Source organism: Triturus cristatus, chromosome 5_2 (genome assembly GCF_964204655.1).
Source record: "Triturus cristatus chromosome 5_2, aTriCri1.1, whole genome shotgun sequence".
Taxonomy (NCBI): Eukaryota; Metazoa; Chordata; class Amphibia; order Caudata; family Salamandridae; genus Triturus; species Triturus cristatus.
In genome coordinates this window covers 1,081,173,644-1,081,198,559 of record NC_140588.1, presented here as the reverse complement: position 1 = coordinate 1,081,198,559, position 24,916 = coordinate 1,081,173,644, and positions in this window count along the sequence as shown.

The following is a 24,916-nucleotide window of genomic DNA, read 5'->3' as shown; positions in this document are numbered from 1 at the left end:
CACAGCATGGGAAAAAACATGATCAGAACTAATAATGACCCCACACCATAGGACAAACCATGGTGAGAACTAATGAACCCCACACCAATGGGAACAGCCATGATAAGACCTAATGACCCGTAGACTGTGGGAGAACCCATTGTGAGAACAAATGATGCCACCACACTATTGTAGAAACCACGGAGAGAACTCATGACCCCCACATGGTGGGAGGAAACCATTGTGAGAACTAACAATGACCCCAGAATATGGGAGGAACCATGTTGAGATTAAATGACCCCCACACCATGTGAGAAACCATGATGCAAACTAATGATGACCCCACACCATGGGAGAAACCAAAGTGAGAACTAATGACCCCCACACCATGGGAGAAATCATGGTGAGAACCAATGATGACCCCACACTGTGGGAGAAACATTGAGGAGAACAAATGATAACACCACACTATGATAGAATACACGGAGAGACCTAATGACCCCCACACAATAGGAGGAAACTATAGTGAGAACTAATGATGGCCCCACACCATGGGAGAATCCAGGGTAAGATTCAATGACCCCCACACCATGAGAGAAACCATGATGAGAACTAATGAAGACATCACACTATGGTACAAACCATAGAGAGAACTACTGACCCCCATACCATGGGAGAAACCAGGATCAGAACTAATAATGACCCCACACCATGGGAGAAACCATGGAGAGAACAAATGACCCACACACCATGGGAGAAACCACGGTGAGAACTAATGGACCGCACACTGTTGGAGAAACCATGATGAGAACAAATGATAACACCACACTATGGTAGAATCCATGGAGAGAACTAATGACCCCCACACGATGGGAGGAAACCTTAGTGAGAACTAATGATGAGCCCACACCATGGGAGAAACCATGGTTAGATTCAATGGCCCACACACCATGAGAGAAACCATAATGAGAATTAATGACGACACCATACTATGGTAGAAACCATGGAGAGAACTAATGACCTCCACACCATGGGAGAAACCATGATCAAAACTAATAATGACCCCATAACACGGGGAAAACCATGGTGAGAACTAATGGCCCCCACACCATGGGAGAGACCACGGTGAGAACTAATGGACCCCACACTGTTGGAGAAACCATGGTGAGAACAAATGATAACACCACACTATTGTAGAATCTATGGAGAGAATTAATGACCCCCACACGATGGGAGGAAACCATAGTGAGAACTAATGATGAGCCCACACCATGGGAAAAACCAGGGTGAGATTCAATGACCCCCACACCATGAGAGAAACCATAATGAGACCTAATGACACCATACTATGGCAGAAACCATAGAGAGAACTAATGACCCCCACACGATGGGAGGAAACCATTGAGAGAACTAATGATGATCCCACAAAATTGGAGAAACCATGATGAGATTTAATGAACCCCACACCATGAGAAAAACCATGATAAGAACTAATGATGACCCAACACCATGGGCTAAACGATGGTGAGATTTAATCACCCCCACACCATGGGAGAAACCGTGGTGAGAACTAATGACCCCCACAGCATGGGAAAAAACATGATCAGAACTAATAATGACCCCACACCATAGGACAAACCATGGTGAGAACTAATGAACCCCACACCAATGGGAACAGCCATGATAAGACCTAATGACCCGTAGACTGTGGGAGAACCCATTGTGAGAACAAATGATGCCACCACACTATTGTAGAAACCACGGAGAGAACTCATGACCCCCACATGGTGGGAGGAAACCATTGTGAGAACTAACAATGACCCCAGAATATGGGAGGAACCATGTTGAGATTAAATGACCCCCACACCATGTGAGAAACCATGATGCAAACTAATGATGACCCCACACCATGGGAGAAACCAAGGTGAGAACTAATGACCCCCACACCATGGGAGAAATCATGGTGAGAACCAATGATGACCCCACACTGTGGGAGAAACATTGAGGAGAACAAATGATAACACCACACTATGATAGAATACACGGAGAGACCTAATGACCCCCACACAATAGGAGGAAACTATAGTGAGAACTAATGATGGCCCCACACCATGGGAGAATCCAGGGTAATATTCAATGACCCCCACACCATGAGAGAAACCATGATGAGAACTAATGATGACATCACACTATGGTACAAACCATAGAGAGAACTACTGACCCCCATACCATGGGAGAAACCAGGATCAGAACTAATAATGACCCCACACCATGGGAGAAACCATGGAGAGAACAAACGACCCACACACCATGGGAGAAACCACGGTGAGAACTAATGGACCGCACACTGTTGGAGAAACCATGATGAGAACAAGTGATAACACCACACTATGGTAGAAACCATGGAGAGAACTAATGACCCCCACACGATGGGAGGAAACCTTAGTGAGAACTAATGATGAGCCCACACCATGGGACAAACCAGGGTAAGATTCAATGACCCCCACACCATGAGAGAAACCATGATGAGAACTAATGATGACATCACACTATGGTACAAACCATAGAGAGAACTACTGACCCCCACACCATGGGAGAAACCAGGATCAGAACTAATAATGACCCCACACCATGGGAGAAACCATGGAGAGAACAAACGACCCGCACACCATGGGAGAAACCATGGTGAGAACTAATGGACCCCACACTGTTGGAGAAACCATGATGAGAAGAAATGATAACACCACACTATGGTAGAATCCATGGAGAGAACTAATGACCCTCACACGATGGGAGGAAACCTTAGTGAGAACTAATGATGAGCTCACACCATGGGAGAAACCAGGGTGAGATTCAGTGACACCCACACCATGAGAGAGATCCTAATGAGAATGAATGATGACACCATACTATGGTAGAAACCATGGAGAGAACTAATGACCCCCACACCATGGGAGAAACCATGATCAGAACTAATAATGACCCCATAACACGGGGAAAACCATGGTGAGAACGAATGGCCCCCACACCATGGGAGAGACCACGGTGAGAACTAATGGACTCCACACTGTTGGAGAAACCATGGTGAGAACAAATGATAACACCACACTATTGTAGAATCTATGGAGAGAACTAATGACCCCCACACGATGGGAGCAAACTATAGTGAGAACTAATGATGGGCCACACCAAGGGAAAAACCATGATGAGACCTAATGACCCCTAAACTGTGGGAGAAACCATGGTGAGAACAAATTATGACACCACACTATGGTAGAAACCATGGAGAGAACTAATGACCCCCACACGATGGGAGGAAACCATTGAGAGAACTAATGATGATCCCACAAAATGGGATAAACCATGATGAGATTTAATGAACCCCACACCATGAGAAAAACCATGATAAGAACTAATGATGACCCAACACCATGGGCTAAACGATGGTGAGATTTAATGACCCCCACACCATGGGAGAAACCGTGGTGAGAACTAATGACCCCCACAGCATGGGAAAAAACATGATCAGAACTAATAATGACCCCACACCATAGGACAAACCATGGTGAGAACTAATGAACCCCACACCAATGGGAACAGCCATGATAAGACCTAATGACCCGTAGACTGTGGGAGAACCCATTGTGAGAACAAATGATGCCACCACACTATTGTAGAAACCACGGAGAGAACTCATGACCCCCACATGGTGGGAGGAAACCATTGTGAGAACTAACAATGACCCCAGAATATGGGAGGAACCATGTTGAGATTAAATGACCCCCACACCATGTGAGAAACCATGATGCAAACTAATGATGACCCCACACCATGGGAGAAACCAAGGTGAGAACTAATGACCCCCACACCATGGGAGAAATCATGGTGAGAACCAATGATGACCCCACACTGTGGGAGAAACATTGAGGAGAACAAATGATAACACCACACTATGATAGAATACACGGAGAGACCTAATGACCCCCACACAATAGGAGGAAACTATAGTGAGAACTAATGATGGCCCCACACCATGGGAGAATCCAGGGTAAGATTCAATGACCCCCACACCATGAGAGAAACCATGATGAGAACTAATGATGACATCACACTATGGTACAAACCATAGAGAGAACTACTGACCCCCATACCATGGGAGAAACCAGGATCAGAACTAATAATGACCCCACACCATGGGAGAAACCATGGAGAGAACAAACGACCCGCACACCATGGGAGAAACCATGGTGAGAACTAATGGACCCCACACTGTTGGAGAAACCATGATGAGAAGAAATGATAACACCACACTATGGTAGAATCCATGGAGAGAACTAATGACCCTCACACGATGGGAGGAAACCTTAGTGAGAACTAATGATGAGCTCACACCATGGGAGAAACCAGGGTGAGATTCAGTGACACCCACACCATGAGAGAGATCATAATGAGAATGAATGATGACACCATACTATGGTAGAAACCATGGAGAGAACTAATGACCCCCACACCATGGGAGAAACCATGATCAGAACTAATAATGACCCCATAACACGGGGAAAACCATGGTGAGAACTAATGGCCCCCACACCATGGGAGAGACCACGGTGAGAACTAATGGACTCCACACTGTTGGAGAAACCATGGTGAGAACAAATGATAACACCACACTATTGTAGAATCTATGGAGAGAACTAATGACCCCCACACGATGGGAGGAAACCATAGTGAGAACTAATGATGGGCCCACACCATGGGAAAAACCAGGGTGAGATTCAATGACCCCCACACCATGAGAGAAACCATAATGAGACCTAATGACACCATACTATGGCAGAAACCATAGAGAGAACTAATGACCCCCACACGATGGGAGGAAACCATTGAGAGAACTAATGATGATCCCACAAAATTGGAGAAACCATGATGAGATTTAATGAACCCCACACCATGAGAAAAACCATGATAAGAACTAATGATGACCCAACACCATGGGCTAAATGATGGTGAGATTTAATGACCCCCACACCATGGGAGAAACCATGGTGAGAACTAATGACCCCCACAGCATGGGAAAAAACATGATCAGAACTAATAATAACCCCACACCATAGGACAAACCATGGTGAGAACTAATGAACCCCACACCAATGGGAACAGCCATGATAAGACCTAATGACCCGTAGACTGTGGGAGAACCCATTGTGAGAACAAATGATGCCACCACACTATTGTAGAAACCACGGAGAGAACTAATGACCCCCACATGGTGGGAGGAAACCATTGTGAGAACTAACAATGACCCCAGAATATGGGAGGAACCATGTTGAGATTAAATGACCCCCACACCATGTGAGAAACCATGATGCAAACTAATGATGACCCCACACCATGGGAGAAACCAAGGTGAGAACTAATGACCCCCACACCATGGGAGAAATCATGGTGAGAACCAATGATGACCCCACACTCTGGGAGAAACATTGAGGAGAACAAATGATAACACCACACTATGATAGAATACACGGAGAGACTTAATGAGCCCCACACAATAGGAGGAAACTATAGTGAGAACTAATGATGGCCCCACACCATGGGAGAATCCAGGGTAAGATTCAATTACCCCCACACCATGAGAGAAACCATGATGAGAACTAATGATGACATCACACTATGGTACAAACCATAGAGAGAACTACTGACCCCCATACCATGGGAGAAACCAGGATCAGAACTAATAATGACCCCACACCATGAGAGAAACCATGGAGAGAACAAATGACCCACACACCATGGGAGAAACCACGGTGAGAACTAATGGACCGCACACTGTTGGAGAAACCATGATGAGAACAAATGATAACACCACACTATGGTAGAATCCATGGAGAGAACTAATGACCCCCACACAAAGGGAGGAAACCTTAGTGAGAACTAATGATGAGCTCACACCATGGGAGAAACCAGGGTAAGATTCAATGACCCCCACACCATGAGAGAAACCATGATGAGAACTAATGATGACATCACACTATGGTACAAACCATAGAGAGAACTACTGACTCCCACACCATGGGAGAAACCAGGATCAGAACTAATAATGACCCCACACCATGGGAGAAACCATGGAGAGAACAAACGACCCACACACCATGGGAGAAACCACGGTGAGAACTAATGGACCCCACACTGTTGGAGAAACCATGATGAGAAGAAATGATAACACCACACTATGGTAGAATCCATGGAGAGAACTAATGACCCTCACACGATGGGAGGAATCCTTAGTGAGAACTAATGATGAGCCCACACCATGGGAGAAACCAGGGTGAGATTCAGTGACACCCACACCATGAGAGCAACCATAATGAGAACGAATGATGACACCATACTATGGTAGAAACCATGGAGAGAACTAATGACACCCACACCATGGGAGAAACCATGATCAGAACTAATAATGACCCCACAACACGGGGAAAACCATGGTGAGAACTAATGGCCCCCACACCATGGGAGAAACCACGGTGAGAACTAATGGACCCCACACTGTTGGAGAAACCATGGTGAGAACAAATGATAACACCACACTATGGTAGAATCTATGGAGAGAACTAATGACCCTCACACGATGGGAGGAAACCATAGTGAGAACTAATGATGGGCCCACACCATGGGAAAAACCACGTTGAGATTCAATGACCCCCACACCATGAGAGAAACCATAATGAGACCTAATGATACCATACTATGGCAGAAACCATGGAGAAAACTACTGACCCCCACACCATGAGAGAAACCATGATCAGAACTAATAATGACCCCACAACATGGGAGAAACCATGGTGAGAAATAATGGCCCCCACACCATGGGAGAAACCATGATCAGAACTAATAATGACCCCCCCACAATGTGTGAAACCATGGTGAGAACTACTGACCCCCACAGCCTGGGAGAAACCATGATGAGACCTAATGACCACTACACTGAGGGAGAAACCATGGTGAGAACAAATGATGCCACCACACTATGGTAGAAACCCTGGAGAGAACTAAAGACCCCCACACGATGGGAAGAAACCATGGTGAGAACAAATGATGACACCACACAATGGTATAATCTATGGAGAGAACTAATGACCCCCACATGATTGGAGGAAACGATAGTGAGAACTAACGATGGCCCCACACCATGGGAGAAACCATTGTGAGATTTAATAACCAGCACACCATAAGAGAAACCATGATGAGAACTAATTATGACACCAGACTATGGTAAAAACCACTGAGAGATCTACTGACCCCCACACCATGGGAGAAACCATGATCGGAACAAATAATGACCCCACACCATGGGAGAAAGGATGGTGAGAACTAATGACCCCCACACCAAGGGAGTACCAATGCTGAGAACTAATGACCCCCACACCATGGGAGAAACCATGATGAGACCGAATGACCCCTAAACTGTGGGAGAACCATGGTGAGAACAAATGATGACACCACACTATGTTAGAAACCATGGAGTTAACTAAATACCCCCACATGATGGGAGGAAACCATATAGAGAACTAATGATGATCTCACAACATGGGATAAACCATGGTGAGATTTAATGACCCCCACACCATGACAGAAACCATGACGAGAACTAATGATGACCCCACACCATGAGATAAACGATGGTGAGATTTAATGACCCCCACACAATGGGAGAAACCGTGATGAGATCTAATGACCCCCATACCATGGGAAAAAACATGATCAGAACTAATAATGACCCCCAAACCATGGGAGAAAACATGGTTGGAACAAATGATGACCCCCCACACCATGGGAGAAACCATGATGAGAACTAATGATGACCCCACACCATGGGGGAAACCATGGTGAGAACAAATAATGACCCTACACCATGGGAGAAACCATGGTGAGAGCAAATGATGACCCAACACCTTGGGAGAAACCATGGTGAGAACTAATGGCCCCCACACTATGGGAGAAACCATGGTGAGGACAAATGACAGCACCACACTATGGTAGAATCCATGGAGAGAACTAATGACCCCTACACAATGGCGGGAAACCATGGTGAGAGGTAATCATGGCCCCACACCATGGGAGAAACCAGTGTGAGATTCAATGACCCCTACACCATGAGAGAAACCATGATGAGAACTAATGATGACACCACACTATGGTAGAAACCATAGAGAGAACTACTAACCCCACACCATGGGAGAAACCATAATCAGAACTAATAATGACCCCCAGTATGGGAGAAACCATGGTGAGAACTAATGACCCCCACACTATGGGAGAAACCATGATCAGAACTAATAATGACCCCCAGTATGGGAGAAACCATGGTGAGAACTAATGACCCCCACACTATGGTAGAAACCATGGATAGAACTAATGACCCCCACACGATCGGAGAAACCATGGGGAGAACAAATGATGAAACCACACTATGGTAGAAATCATGGAGAGAACTAATGACCCCCACATGATGGGAGGAAATCATAGTACCATAGTGAGAACTAACGATGGCCCAACACCATGGGAGAAACAATGGTGAGAACTAATGATGACACCACAGTATGGTAGAAACCATGGAGAGAACTACTGATCCCAACACCATGGGAGAAATGTGGTAAATAAAAATTCCTTTACCGGGACTGAATTTGATACAGGAACATTATAAAATAGCTCAGTAAAATGAGAGGCAGAATCCGTGATATTAGAGTTACGGAATGGGCTTTATTCCGGTGATCGATTATAATCGGATGCTTCAAGTTCCATCACCACGGGGGTTCAGGAAGTGAAGTACATACTTTATTGACAAGAAGTAACTTTTATAGTACATACATTATAATGAAGTGAATACAGTAGGCGTAACAATTGATAAGGAAATTGACGTTTGGTCTGCGTAACCGAAAATGGGTGTAATAATGAGTAAAAAGGAACATGATTGGTTATGATGTCATACATAGGTGGATCTATAAGATAATACTTGGCATAGATGCGCGCGCAGCAGTATGACGTGTAATTGACGTGTAACTAGGGGGTGACGGGGACTTGACATTTAGCTCTATATGTGGAGACGAGAAGTCTGGGGGGTCAAGTCAACCTAATCCCAAATCATATCTAACATCCTATGTTTAAAGAACTATGTTATCCATAAAAGAGGGACTCTCGGACAGAATCTATTCTATACTGACTGTGCGTGCGTGTACAAGCGTCTAAGTGTCTACACTGAATGCGAGGGGGTAGGAATATTCCATGGTAACAGGGCTATGAATTACTTGCATGAGGACAGAGAAGATGGGCCTTTTTGCTTGGTAACTGGAAGAATGTTTACTTAAACTACTAGGCAGGAATGCATCGGCTGAGGGGGAGGCAGATAATTCGAAGGTGAAATACAGTTCTTGGCAGAGAGTAGGCTGATGTCAGGCTTCGTGAGCTGCGCAGAGAATGAGACAAAGTTCATGGTCACAGATGCAGGCTCGGACTGGAGCTTTCAGAGGCAGAAGGCAAGAGGAGTTTTGATGACAGAATCAGGGCCTACTTGCCTGGACTGTAAAGTGGCATAAGTGAACCATATAAAGCCGGTGGCCTTTCATATTTAGGAATGGAATATCCGGCCTATTCATGGCGGATCTGTCAAAGGACATGTTGACGGTGGACGCACATGTATTTGCGTCTTCATAACTGGAACTGGAGGGAACATACATGTACTTGTGACATGCACATGGAACCGTTGGGGTCCAAGATAGGGGACATAACTGACCAGAAAAATCCATATTTCCACATTCCCTCCTTGTCCCCTACTTGCCCTTCAAGAGATATCAATCTTCATCAATCCATTGATCTGTTCATATAGCATCATTTGTTCTTCTTTCTTCTTCCGGGATCTTGAATGAAAATCTTGATGTGGAATGCACGATGTGGCACACAGACCACAAATCGCTGGTCCACATTGTAAACATAGACAGCAACTGAATAGTATGAGAAGGCCAATACCTAGGAAGGATAAAACTCTCCATCCCCAGGCTGATACCGCATTCCAAAACCAACTGGACCAAGTCCAAGTGCCTGGGTTCTGGTGTATCTGGCTTACAATCTTATGAAGGCGAGTGATGGCTTTATATACAGATGGCGAATTTTCTGGTATGAATACGCAGCAGCTTGATCCGATGACCCTACAAGCTCCGCCCCTATCAGCCAGGATGACGTCAAGGACAAGACGATTTTGAAGCACAACAATCCGCATAGCAGACTGCTCTTCCGTTAAATTGCCTAAGGCGGAAATAGTCTCATTCACTACTGCTTCAAGGGTTCTAGTTAATCTACGTATCAGCTTACTATTAGTAACAGTACCTATATAGGGAAAGATGCCTTTATTAAAATCTACATACTTGTCCCATGCCGTCTCAGTGTAATCGACAATGGGGAGATCTCTCCGTTCTCTGTTGTGTACTAAATGAATATTTCTGTAATAATCAGGAGGAGCTAGGAAAACAGGTGGCAAAAGGAATGCAATGTAGCAGGTACCATCCCAATCTAGAGGTAGACGCATATATGCAGTCTGACCACATAGAAAGTAGGAGTGGCGAGAAGCTCTAAATGAAGATTTTCCTTGATCACTGAATTCTACTATAGTAGTGCATTTACTATGGCCCATATGTATGGAACCAACCTTTCTTACACACAATTCACCCTTCGCTGGGAATACTGACATGGTGGGTAAGACTAGTTCAACCTCGGATACGACATTTAGAATCATGAGATTAGGTGTAAAATTTCCTAATCCATATACTTCATTTTCTAGATCAGTTCCTGTTCTTTTGGGGCGACCCTCCTTGTCAGGGTAACAGACCTTGAGTAAAGCTAGGTTCAGATTTCCCCATACCCAATGATCTTGGTAAACTGCTGTGTCTGAGTCTATGGAATTAATTAAGCTAAACCATGCTCCACAGGAGCCATTATGTGTAAATGGATGTGGAAAGAAAGGCAGGACTCCTTCATAATTCTGATAGGGAGGGAGTCGGCCACACACCCAACAATTGGTGGCATTACTAGTCTGATGGGAATGATGTAACATACTAATGAAAGTGTTATTGCGCAGCGCAAGTCTATAAGACAATTCATGCGGAGGTAAATCACTAAAAGAATGTTCAGCAGCAACATTATAAACATGTCTAGAAATAGGGTAATATATGTGCAACAACATACTTGTAATGATTATTAAAAGACTCAATAAAAACAAAATTAATAATGTCACTATGCAGTGGCTACGCAGTGATTTACAATACGCCTGTCGTTTCAACATTTTTCGGGTATTTTCTCTACTCAGGTCCAAGGGATACATGTCAGAGACAATTCAACCGCTTCACCTTGGAGAGGACTTAAACAATCAAATTGCTCGACTTGGTGGGCCTAAGCTTTAGTTTGTAATTTTCAGATTTGTTAGGTTCAACAAAAGGGAGTTTTGTATCAGTCTGTGAGGGAGTGCAGGGCACAATGTCTATATCCGAGGATAGTCCATGAAATTTCTTGATGTGGCTTGAATGAATCCAGCCCTTGCGGCCCTCGATCTTCACGGCTGTTCTTGTGGTCAACAGGACCAACTTGGGTGCTTTCCACCTGGGCTCCAGCTGAGTCTTTCGGTCGAAATTCCTCACAAAGACAAGATTACCCGGAACAACGTCATGGGATTTCACCTCAGTGTTGTCGGGAAAGGCTGCAGCTACCTGTGAACGAGAAGATTGTAGTGCAGACATCAAGGAAGCCAAGTAATCTGTCAGCCTATTACAGTCAACATCAGTTATTTTGCGTGGTATAGGCGTCCCCCACATATTTGGTGGTCTACCGAAGATCACCTCATACGGGGATAGCCCTGTTCGTGAATGTGCTACCATTCTCATGTAAAAGAGTGCAACGGGTAACGCTACTACCCAGTCGATACCTTTTTCTCTGCATATTTTGGACATTCTGATTTTCAGTATCTGGTTATGTCTTTCTACGAGACCTGCTGCTTCGGGGTGTCGGACACAGTGGAATTTCCACTGATAACCTAACAGAAGTGAAACGTGTTTCATTAATTCGGATGAGAACGGCTGGCCGTTATCTGAGTAAACAGCACGTGGTAAACCGTATCGTGGGAAGAATTCTCGAACCAACTGTTTGGCAGTAGTCGGGGCAGTGTAATCTGAAACCGGGTATGCCTCCGTCCAACGGGACAGAGCGCAAACAACTACGAGAACATATTTGAATCCTCGACATCGTTCCATCTGGATATAATCCATCTGGAGTACTTCAAAAGGATGATCAGGAGGATGAAATCCACCCTGTTCTACGGGAACACTTTTTCCTGGGTTGAACTGGCAACAGATCATACAGGTACGGACCTTTTGTTTGGCTGCTGCTCGTAAATGTTTATTAAACCAAATGTGTTGAATGCTGTCTAGCATAGCTTTTTCTCCTAGATGTGCCGGACTATGTATAGTGTTAATTATAACTTGGACCATTGAATCAGGAAGGAACCATACAGACTTTTCCTTCATCATCCATCCTTGGTCCGTTTGGATCCCTCCTAATTCAGTCCATTTCTTTATTTCGTCTGGTGTAGCATGTGTCTGTATGTCAATTACGTCAAGAGTAGGATCTTTAACTGTCATACAATGTGTCGGCATCGGGACTATTGTCTTTGTCATGTCGGGAGTTTGAGTTTGAGCAGTCTGTTTAGCCGTTCTGTCGGCTAGATCATTGCCTTGGGAAATGATATCAGTAACTTTCGTATGAGCTTTACATTTCATAATTGATATTGCAGTAGGTAGATGTATTGCATCTAATAAGGCATGAATGAGGGGTCCGTGCTGAATGTGGGCACCGTGGGAAGTTAAATAACCTCTCTCTCGCCACAGCACGCCGAAGTCATGTACAACTCCGAATGCATAACGTGAATCAGTGTATATGTTGACTTTTTTATTCGTGGCTTGAATACAGGCTTGTGTCAGAGCGATGAGCTCTGCGGCTTGAGCTGACAAAGTATTTATACGATTAGTTTCAATGACCTCAGTATCTGTTGTGACTGCGTAGGCGGCTACTAACTCTCCTGTACTTGTTCTCATGCATGAACCATCTACATACAAGGTCAGGTCTGGATCTGACAATGGGACATCTGTCAAGTCTTGTCTGGGTTTTGTCGTTATAGTAATAACTTCAATACAGTCGTGGGCTAGTGGGTCTGTTCCGACTACTGGTAAAAGTGTGGCAGGATTCAATGTGTTACAGCGTCTGATTTCTATATGTGGCTGAAACAATGTAAGCTCGTATCCTGTAAGTCGCGCTATAGTCAAGTGTTGTGTTTGCGTTCTATTTACAAGAACCTCTACTGCGTGTGGTACTTGAACTGTCAATGGATGTCCTAACACTATGGCATCGCTTTGTCTGATTGCTAAAGCTGTTGCTGCTACTGATTTTAGGCATGCAGGCAAAGCCTGAGCTACGGGATCTAATGTACTAGAAAAATAAGCACATGGTTTGTGTGCTCCTGCTTGTTCCTGTGTGAGTACTGACAAGGCAGTACCTTCGCGTTCTGTAACAAAGAGTGTAAACTGTTTTCTGTAACATGGCGTTGCTAAAACGGGTGCTTGACATAAAGTTTTCTTTAGGCTTTCAAAAGCTTGTGTATGTTCTTGAGTCCAAGGGAGAACAGTCGATGTGGCTGCCTCCTGGGTTGTCAACTGAATGAGTGGTTTTGCTAGAAATGCATATTGCGGGATCCACTGTCTACAGTATGAAGTGAGGCCTATGAAAGCCCGCACCTCCTTTTGTGTCTTGGGTATTGGCATGTTAGCTATTAACTGAATGCGGTCTGGTGTAAGCTGCCGTCCCTCCTTGGACAGCGAGTGTCCAAGATAAATAACTCGCTGGACACAGAATTGCAGCTTAGAAGGGGACACCTTGTGCCCTTTTTCGGCTAGAAATTGTAAAACTGTCAGTGATGCTTTTTCACATTCAGGTTCGCTTCGGGCGGTGATCAGCAGATCATCGACGTATTGAAGCAGAGCAGTGTTAACTGGCATGTGGATACTGTCAAGTTCTCGTTTCAGTGCTTGGCTATAGATGCTGGGGCTTTCTGTAAATCCTTGAGGTGCGCGTGAGAATTTAAAGCTACGTCCATTTAAACTAAATCCGAACAAATATTGGCTATCCGGATCTATTGGGACGCTGAAAAAGGCATTCTTGAGATCGATTACAGTGAAGAATGTCGCTTCGGAATCAATAGCTGTCAGTAATGACGAGATATCTGGGACCACAGGGAATTGTGGCACAATGCATTTGTTTAACTCGCGCAGATCAATAACCAATCGATATACTGGCGGGGCCTTCGGATCTGTTCGTTTAAGAATCGGTATTATCGGTGAATTACATATATTGGAGTCTGTTTCCACAACTACTCCTTGGGCAATGAGCTCGTCAATGATTTGTAGTAAAGCCACTACAGCATCTGGTGGTAACTTGTATTGTCGCATTCGTGGTAGCACCACTCCTGCCTTTAATGTGACTCGATATGGTGTAATATTCATGCATCCAACATCAGTAGGGCCTTGTGCCCATAGACGTGTAGGTAAAATCTGTAATCGGGGATCCATGTCTCTAGACACATAGTGACCTTTAAAATCACGTAAAAACAATCTTACTCCTTCCGGAGAACAACATATTATAGCTCCTAGAGCTTTTAACGTTTTTATTCCTAATAGATTTTCTGGACATGATTTAGTAAGCAATAAATCTGTAGTTCGGGTCAAAGGTCCTATCGTAAGTGGCAGAGGTTGTGACACTTCATTAACAATAGGTTTTCCTGAAAAACCAAGGGAAATATTCTGAGAGCCTGAGAGGGGTGCCCCTGGAACTTCACTACGTTTTATAGTTGTTCGACTTGCCCCTGTATCGAGTAAAAATTTTCTATCTTGACCTAATAATTCACTATGTACATAAGGTCCTTCTTGATCTACAGGAATCTCGATAAGGGGTAAGTCAACTTCCCTCTCTAGGCTAGTTCATGCGTAACGTTGATACTCCGGATATTCATACTGTGCAGTCTGATACATTTGTCGTGTTGTTGTCTGTGTGGCAGCAGCAGGCAACGGTGGTGCAGCTGGCACAAACTGTATTGGCTGTTGTGCGGCTGGCATGGCCTGGGCATGCTGCGTAGCTCCTTGTTCATTCTGATCTTGTCTTAGTGGCCGTGATCTTTCTTGTGTTTTACCTATGGCGATATTATGTTTTAAAACTGGACAATCGTGTACGTAATGGCCTGGCTTTTTACAATAATTGCATGTCCCTTTTACAGGTCCTGCTGAATCGGAATGTGTCATACCCCTTTTATGCCCTTCAGCTGGAACTGTCTGGGAAACTAACATTTTCATTTTCGTGTCTTTCATGCGTCTGTGTTCATGTTCTTGTTCCTCTCTAATTCTATTGTGATGGTACTGTAACATTTGTAACATTTGTGATGGAGTGTTACCTTGCCAGGTACTCTCGAATTTTAATACTCTATTCTTTACTGGGGGCAGAGCATTTTCTACTAATTTTGTTACAAACAGATGTGGGTATGATTCGCTACTTGCTTTTATGCCACTATTTATACCAAAACATTTTTCAAATCGGGCATAGTAATCACTAGTGTCTTCATCTTGCTTCTGCTTACAGGCTGAAATTGTACCCCAATCTTCCTTTTTCGTAGTTAATAAACGTGGCAGTACCTGTACTAGTAGACCTGGTAGTGCTTTAGTTTTGTCCCCAAGCCCCGAACCTGGACCTCGGGCCCTTTCTTCTGCTTCTAATGCTGACCATTCTATCTTTTGGTCACCTACCTCCCACTCTTTTTCCTTGAGTTTCTCATAAATGCCAGCAGGCATCAACACCTTTAATATTGTCATAATGTCGGGGTAGGTATACTCTCCCATGAGTAACATGTCTTTAATTTCTCGGTGAAAACCCGCTGGGTCCTTGTCATGACTGGGTACTACTTTCTTCATTTCTAACAATTCTATTTTCGATATAGGCGTATATACAAATACACGTTTAAACTGATTGTCCTCGCCTTTTATTGGGTGTACTTCTCGTAAGGGATTCTGTCTATCCAGGTGATACGTGGTTCTTTCCTTGACAGGCAATGAGACATGCTCTGAGCATACAAAAAGAATATACTGCTTTCTTGATACTAGAATTTCTTTAATTAATTTAGTACCTGGACCTCTCCATTTATTCATAAGCAATTCAGTCAATATGTCAGGTAAGGGACCAGGGTCCGAATGCTGACTCTGATATAGTATAATGAGTTGTTGAATCATATAAATCCCAGCTAACCTCTGCTCATCTGGGGTGAGATTCAAAAATGTGCGTACTACTGTCTCATCACTATATTTTCCGGGACTGTCCACCCAATGGACAGCTGCCCTTGCTAAATCTTGTTCATCCATAGAATCGAGAAAATGATAACCCCTTCGTTCTCGGAGTAGTTTGTCGGCGGTTTGGAACGAATGCTCGTTAGACCTTATGTTAATTATAGGTATTTGGAAATTTCTGTCATTATCTGGACATATTGGACGTATTGAGTCAGTATGACATCTAGTCTGATCCCTATTACAAGATCTTCCTCTACCTACATAGGCTATGGTGTCCGACTGTCCTGCGGGCAGTCCTGACCCTTCTTCCTCGCTTTGTTCGAACTCGTCTGTCTCTAATCTCTCTTCGTGTAGGCGTTCTATTTCTTTACGGATCTTTCGGCACATGGCTATTATACAATTTTGCTTATCGTGTCTCCCTTCTGATATATTCTGGCTCCATTTTGTAAGAATTTTCATTGCTTCCGGATCTACCCCCGGTCGGTCTTGATTTCTGATCACACAGTTTATGAGGAAACGCAACAGTTCCCCCTGTATCTCTACTTTCTGGTATTCCATAGCTCTGTTAATACATTCTGGATCTCGCCCTGTTTGAACAAAATGATATATTTTATCTAGATACGCAGTCATTCCTGGTAGCTTCGCTAAATACCCTGCGGCTCGTCTGATACGTAATGATGCCAGGATCATTTCGTCCTCTTTACCGAGCACCGGGTCATATCTACAATCTATAAGAAGTTCCTTAAGCGTACGATCACTTACGAATTTGGGTGTACGTGAATGCGCTGACTCTTGGAAAATAAGTTTATTTATTCTAGGTGGCGTAGAAAAGATATTGGTAGCTCCTCCCGCGGCCCCATCTGGGGCGTCGGGTGTAAAAGGATTCGTCGAACGTGACACAGCAACTATAGGTGTGGACTCAGCTATAGAAGTACCTGTAGGAACAGATGCAGAAACAGATGTGCTTGCCGGAACTTGTGACTCGATTTGTTGCTGTAGGGATACGGGTGCTGGATCTTGGCGTTGGACCTCCCTGGTATGCGGTCTACATGGGACGGAATTAGCATACTCGGGAGCTGCGTCATCTAAATATGAGGAAAGAAAAACATCTTCTGCGGTTCTAGGATGCCCCTTAGGATGTACCTTGATTGGGAATAATGGGGGTGGCAAGTCTTTCGGTATCTCTGGAGTAGCCTTAGGTAATCCTTCGGCCAGAAGGGGATACATACCATTCATAAGGGCATTTCTTTGTCTGTCTACTTGTTCTGATTTCACTCGGATACCTTCCTCAATTAATAGATTCTCTCGAACTTTATTGGAATTCTCTTTACTCTTCTCTTCCTGTCTACGTGCTTTTTCTGTTCGTCTATGTGATTCTTTACGCCATAATTCAACGGCGTCTTTCTGTGACTGTCTGACTTTCCTTTTCCATAACTCTTCCTCGACTTTCATGATGCACTCTGCATCCCAGGTCCCCGCTGTGGGCCACCTCTGACTTTCTGGTAATCCCTTGGTATAGTCTACCCATAAATCAAGAAATAATATAGCGTCTAAGCCATGTTTGTGATACATAAAGTGCCCTGGAGTGTCCCTAGGAGGAATAGGGACGGCTTCTTCGAGAACCCCTTTTCTGGTAGTGATCTGTCTTAATTTCGAAAAGAGCGGCATATTGAGAACTGACCTTATACTTGATTTTGACCTGATACTTGAATTTGAACAGACTTAATACAATAAACACGATAATGAACAGTCATTCATACCACGATATACAGAACATACTTAAACACTTTAAACATTAAACATTAAACCTTTAACTGAAACAACAATGATGATCGTCTGCATAACTAATCACCAAGCTTAATTCTCGACAATAACTAGACAATAACTAGACACTTCGGAATACTTCGGAATACTTGATATACTGCTAAACAGTACAGATACACTGCTAAAACAGTGCAGACCGGATTTGTGTACCCAAACCCGTCTTGACCGGCACAACCTATGTGCACGTCAGAAATGCCTCCCCAGCAATGGTACTCACCGGGTAGCTTCGGAAACGGAAGGCCTCAGTAACTTGAACTTGAACCGGACTGGACTCGACTCGACTCGACTCGTCGGACACTGGGCTTGACTTCGGACTGGTGGGTCTCTGTATACCTCGGATCTTGCTCTCTCAGCTAGGCTCTGGTCGGGATACTTCGCACTTCTCACCGCCTCGTCTGGGTGTTGATCGCAGTCTCAGTCGCCCCCGCTTGACCGGAGGGAGATACAGGAAATCCTGCTGGTACGCGTTATTGTCCGTCCAGCTGTGGCAGGAGACCGGGCCTGCAACTCACCGCCGGCGCGTGAGATGAGAAAGTGTCCCTATTCGGGCGCCATCATGTGGTAAATAAAAATTCCTTTACCGGGACTGAATTTGATACAGGAACATTATAAAATAGCTCAGTAAAATGAGAGGCAGAATCCGTGATATTAGAGTTACGGAATGGGCTTTATTCCGGTGATCGATTATAATCGGATGCTTCAAGTTCCATCACCACGGGGGTTCAGGAAGTGAAGTACATACTTTATTGACAAGAAGTAACTTTTATAGTACATACATTATAATGAAGTGAATACAGTAGGCGTAACAATTGATAAGGAAATTGACGTTTGGTCTGCGTAACCGAAAATGGGTGTAATAATGAGTAAAAAGGAACATGATTGGTTATGATGTCATACATAGGTGGATCTATAAGATAATACTTGGCATAGATGCGCGCGCAGCAGTATGACGTGTAATTGACGTGTAACTAGGGGGTGACGGGGACTTGACATTTAGCTCTATATGTGGAGACGAGAAGTCTGGGGGGTCAAGTCAACCTAATCCCAAATCATATCTAACATCCTATGTTTAAAGAACTATGTTATCCATAAAAGAGGGACTCTCGGACAGAATCTATTCTATACTGACTGTGCGTGCGTGTACAAGCGTCTAAGTGTCTACACTGAATGCGAGGGGGTAGGAATATTCCATGGTAACAGGGCTATGAATTACTTGCATGAGGACAGAGAAGATGGGCCTTTTTGCTTGGTAACTGGAAGAATGTTTACTTAAACTACTAGGCAGGAATGCATCGGCTGAGGGGGAGGCAGATAATTCGAAGGTGAAATACAGTTCTTGGCAGAGAGTAGGCTGATGTCAGGCTTCGTGAGCTGCGCAGAGAATGAGACAAAGTTCATGGTCACAGATGCAGGCTCGGACTGGAGCTTTCAGAGGCAGAAGGCAAGAGGAGTTTTGATGACAGAATCAGGGCCTACTTGCCTGGACTGTAAAGTGGCATAAGTGAACCATATAAAGCCGGTGGCCTTTCATATTTGGGAATGGAATATCCGGCCTATTCATGGCGGATCTGTCAAAGGACATGTTGACGGTGGACGCACATGTATTTGCGTCTTCATAACTGGAACTGGAGGGAACATACATGTACTTGTGACATGCACATGGAACCGTTGGGGTCCAAGATAGGGGACATAACTGACCAGAAAAATCCATATTTCCACAGAAACCATGATGAAAACTAATGATGACACCACAGTATTGTAGAAACCATGGAGAGAACTACTGACCCCAACACCATGGGAAAAACCATGATCAGAACTAATATTTACCCCACAACATGGGAGAAATCATGATGAGACCTAATGACCCCTACAATGTGGGAGAAACCATGGGGAGAACAAATGATGAAATCACACTATGGTAGGAATCATGGAGAGAACTAATGAGCCCCACACGATGGGAAGAAACCATGGTGAGAACAAATGATGACACCACACTATGGCGAATCCATGGAGAGAACTAACGACCCCCTCATGATGGGAGGAAACCATACTACCATAGTGAGAACTAACGATGGCCCATCACCACAGGAGGAACAACGGTGAGATTTAATGACCCCCACCCATGAGAGAAACCATGATGAGCACTAATGATAACACCAACGTATGGTAGAAACCATGGAGAGAACTACTGACCCCCACACCACAGGAGAAACCATGATCAGAACTCATAATTAGCCCACACCATGGGAGAAACCATGATGAGACCTAATGATCCCCACAATGTGGGAGAAACCATGGGGAGTATTAATGGCCCCCACACCATGGGAGAAACCATGGTGAGAACAAATGGCCCCCACACCATGGGGGAAACCATGATCAAAAGTAATGACCATTACACTGTGGGAGAAACCATTGTGAGAACAAATGATGACAGCACACCATGGTAGAAACCTGGGATAGAAGTAATGACCCCAACACACTGGGAGGAAACCATGCTGGGAACAAATGATGACACCACACTGTGGTAAAATCTATGGAGAGAACTAATGACCCCCACACGATGGGAGGAAACCATAGTGAGAACTAACGATTGCCCCACACCAAGGGAGAAACCATGGTGAGATTTAATGACCCGCAAACCATGAGAGAAACCATGATGAGAACTTATGATGACACCACACTATGGTAAAAAACATGGAGAGAACTACTGACTCCCACACCTTGGGAGAAACCATGATCAGAACAAATAATGACCCCACACCATGGGAAAAACCATTATCAGAATTCATAATGACCCCACACCATGGGAGAAACCATATTGAGAACTAATGACCACCACACCATGGGAGAAACCATGGTGAGAACTAATCACCCCCACACCATGGTTACGAGCTGACGCTATTGGCTAGTCACGTGCATAACAAACGATGCAATACTCTGAATCCAGCTACTTTGTTGCCCCTTCCTAATGAGGAGAGTGTTGAGGATCAGCATGATTGTTTCTTCTGTACTGAGGAAGAAACAAAAGGAAGGATTGATTTGAGAGACACACCGCTAGAGAATCCAGACGGGACTCTACGGGTAGATGGTTCTTGTTTTAAGATGCCTAATGGGGATACGGTTTCAGCTTATGCTGTAACTACCTTACATACGATTGTGGAAACTGCACGTGTTAGACACAACTCAGCACAAGCAGCAGAGTTGATAGCACTGACGAGAGCTTGTGTACTATCAAAAGGGAAAAGAGTGAACGTGTACACTGACAGTCAGTATGCCTTTGGTGTCGCGTTCAATTTTGGGCGTCTTTGGAAAGAGCGGGGTTACCTAACTTCACATGGCACTAAGATACAGCATGGTCAGTTAGTGACTGATCTCCTTGAGTCACTTGCTTTACCTGTCCAAATAGCGATAGTGAAGTGTAGTGCTCACAAGAGGATAACGGATGATGTTGGACGAGGAAATGCATTTGCTGATGAAACAGCAAAGAAAACAGCGAGGGATTCAACGAGTCGAATGTATATGGCAGGTCCTGCGAATTGGGTCAGAGAGAGAGGAATGTGTGAGAATACAGTGGAAAGCGTGAAAACGATTCAGAAAGAGGCTACAGAAAGAGAGCTGAGCATGTGGAAAGAAAGTACGGGAATGTTAGATGAGATGGGTTGTTGGGTTGAATTGTCCGAACATCAACGATGGTTGTTACCAGATGCTTATGTACTTCCAGTGGTTACTATGGCTCATGGTCCTGCTCACCTTAGTGCAAAAGGCATTTGTAAACTTTTAGCCAGAATGAGAACACCCCTAAATGTGCAGACAACGTAGTAAAGCATTGTGTTGTTTGTCTGATGTATAATCCAGGAAAGGGAACCCCCACTCCAGCAGGTCACTTTGCTCCTCCGACATACCCATTTGAAGTGTTGCAAATCGATTACATTCACATGGATCGATGCAACAACCTCAAATACGTTCTGGTGGTAGTATGTGCCTTTTCGAGATGGATAGAAGCATACCCTTTAAAAGACAACACAGCTTTATCCACAGCCAAAATCCTTTTGAAAGAGTTCTTTCCCAGATTTGGATTGCCGCGCATTTTCTGGAGTGACAATGGGAGCGAATTTGTTTGCCAAGTCATGCAGAAAGTTTGTGCAGGTCTTGGAATCAAGCAAAAGTTCCATGCGGCAAATCATCCCCAATCAGCAGGTTTAGTAGAATGCTACAATGGGACCTTGAAATTGAAGTTAGCGAAAATTCAAGCAAGTACGGGACTTAATTGGCCTGATGCTTTGCCGTTAGCTTTGCTATCCACCAGAACTGCAATACACTCTCGTCTGGCACTTAGCCCCTACGAAGTAGTGTTTGGCCGTCTGGCCAACATGTGGGGACTACCTCGTCCTAAAAAGTTCTCAGATTTGCCCTTCCCAATGTTAATTGACTATTTGCATGACCTTACAACTAAATTGCATGTCCTTCATCGACAGGTTCGGAGTGCTTTGCCGGAGGCTTCCACAGATCCAGGTCACTCCATCCGTCCAGGTGACTGGGTCTGCATCCGCAATTTTCAGAGGAAGAAGAATTTGGAGCCTAGATGGCAGAAGCCCCGAATGGTTCTTCTCACCACAAGGACAGCAATTGAAGTTGAAGGAAAGAAAAATTGGATTCACGGTGTGCACTGCAAGAAAGTACCTTTGCCCTTGCCTTTTGATCAGTGGGTTCGTAGAGGGATTGGTGACTGTGAAGGCGAAACAGTTCCACGATTCATGCCCTTTAGCGATGCACACCTGAATGGGACATTATCTGAGAAAGAGGACAACGACATTTTACAGGAAGCGATTCCAATGCACCGTCGCTTGAACACGACTGAACCAAAAACATTGTTTCAAGATCAGAGTGTACCTGGGAAGGGTCGCTACAATCTTAGGCCCAGACAAAAGAACACTTAGGACTTTTTTATTCTTCCTTCTCCTTTGTGTAGTGTTCTGTTTAGGTTGCAGGGTCACGGTAGGAGTCTAGGTCGCGACCTGAGTAGTGACAATAGGTCTGCAGGATCTTTCAGTGTCATAGGACGGTTGAGTATCGGGATTTTAGTGATTAAGGAAGATTGCCGTGAGCATCCACTAGTGAAAATGGAAACTACACCAAGTATTGAAGAGAGAAGAAATGAAATAAAGACAGCATCTTGTAAAACAATGTACAGTCGTTACAGTATAACCCTATGTATTTTTATGTCATTATGTATTGCTCTGGCGATTATTGGTTGGGTTGTTTATGTTTTGCAGCCAAGAAACACCTCCCCTTCCTCCTCTTTGCCTTCTTCTACTATCTCTCCACACCTCTTTCATACTTTTCCTTCACACGAACTTGTCAGAAGAACCGAATATTACAACAATTCTTTTGTTCAGCTATACACCAGCATCAATTAGTGGTTAACACAACTGATTGTTGGGTATGTGGTCTTATGCCGCATACTACTGAGAAAGGAATTCCATATTTAGTTCTCCCTTTCTCCTATGAGAGTTCCGCTTGGGCATTCTTTGTTATTTTCTCTAATGCATATCAAAGTAAATTCAGACGGTCTGTCGCTTCACAAATTAATTATCTAGATTTTAGCCATAGTTCCTTGATTAAAGGTATGGTAGTTATGGCTAAAATCATGGAGAATAGTAAGATTTCCATCGATGAGAGAAAAGCATACACTAATTGGAACGTCACCCAATACATGTCGAGTCTTAATAATAAAATGGGAAAAGAGAAATCCTCACCAATCTGGACTGTACCGCATCAAGGTAACTTCTGTTTAAAGATAAACAAACGCTCTTCTGACACTGCACCAAAGAGTAACTGTTCCTACACATACATTTATTCCTCTCTGAACTCGCCTCCTCTGGTACCGTCCAAAGGCACCTATTTCATTTGCTATGATCGAGCTTATACCTGGTTGCCAACGGGTTTCTCTGGTACCTGCTACATAGCTTTCCTTCTTCCTCCTACTTACACTGCTTCTGCCAATTATCACCGAACCCGTCTCAGCCGAGGAATTATTGACTCCAAAGACACCACGGGACAAGAAGGAGGAGATTTCCTTAAAGGTTTTCTTCCTTTCTGGGGTCCAATGGCCAATAGTAGAAATATAAGGTAACTGGTCCGTGTTGTGGAGACTACAATAGACATCACTGTAGGAGCCTTGAGTAATATCACGGCGGAACTACAGGCGGATCGTCTTATGACTTTACAAAATCGAGTTGCCTTAGACTTTATTCTTGCCGATCGTGGTGGGGTATGTAAATTGATCGGGTCAAGTTGTTGTATTTTCATTCCTAATGACGCTCCGACAGTATACCAAGCGATTTCCAAGTTGAATATAATCTCCGAGTCTATTCATCAGGACGAAGGAGATTGGTTCTTAACGGAATGGTTTTGGGGACTACTGTCCAAATGGGGTTGGAAAGTATTGACATTCCTTGGAGTAATTTTGACAATCATATTTTCTTGTTGTCTTTGTATGCACTGTGGTCCCGCTATCAGTGATCTTTGTGCCACTATGTGCATTTCAAGACCCACACCCCAAGTAGCAGAAAACATAAAGATGATGCTACAACAACAGCTTGATGATCTCATGGCCATCGATGTGGACTCAGATTAACGTGAGTCTATCTTGCCTGAGTTCTGGCAAAAGGAGGGTCTGAGGAACTTCGATT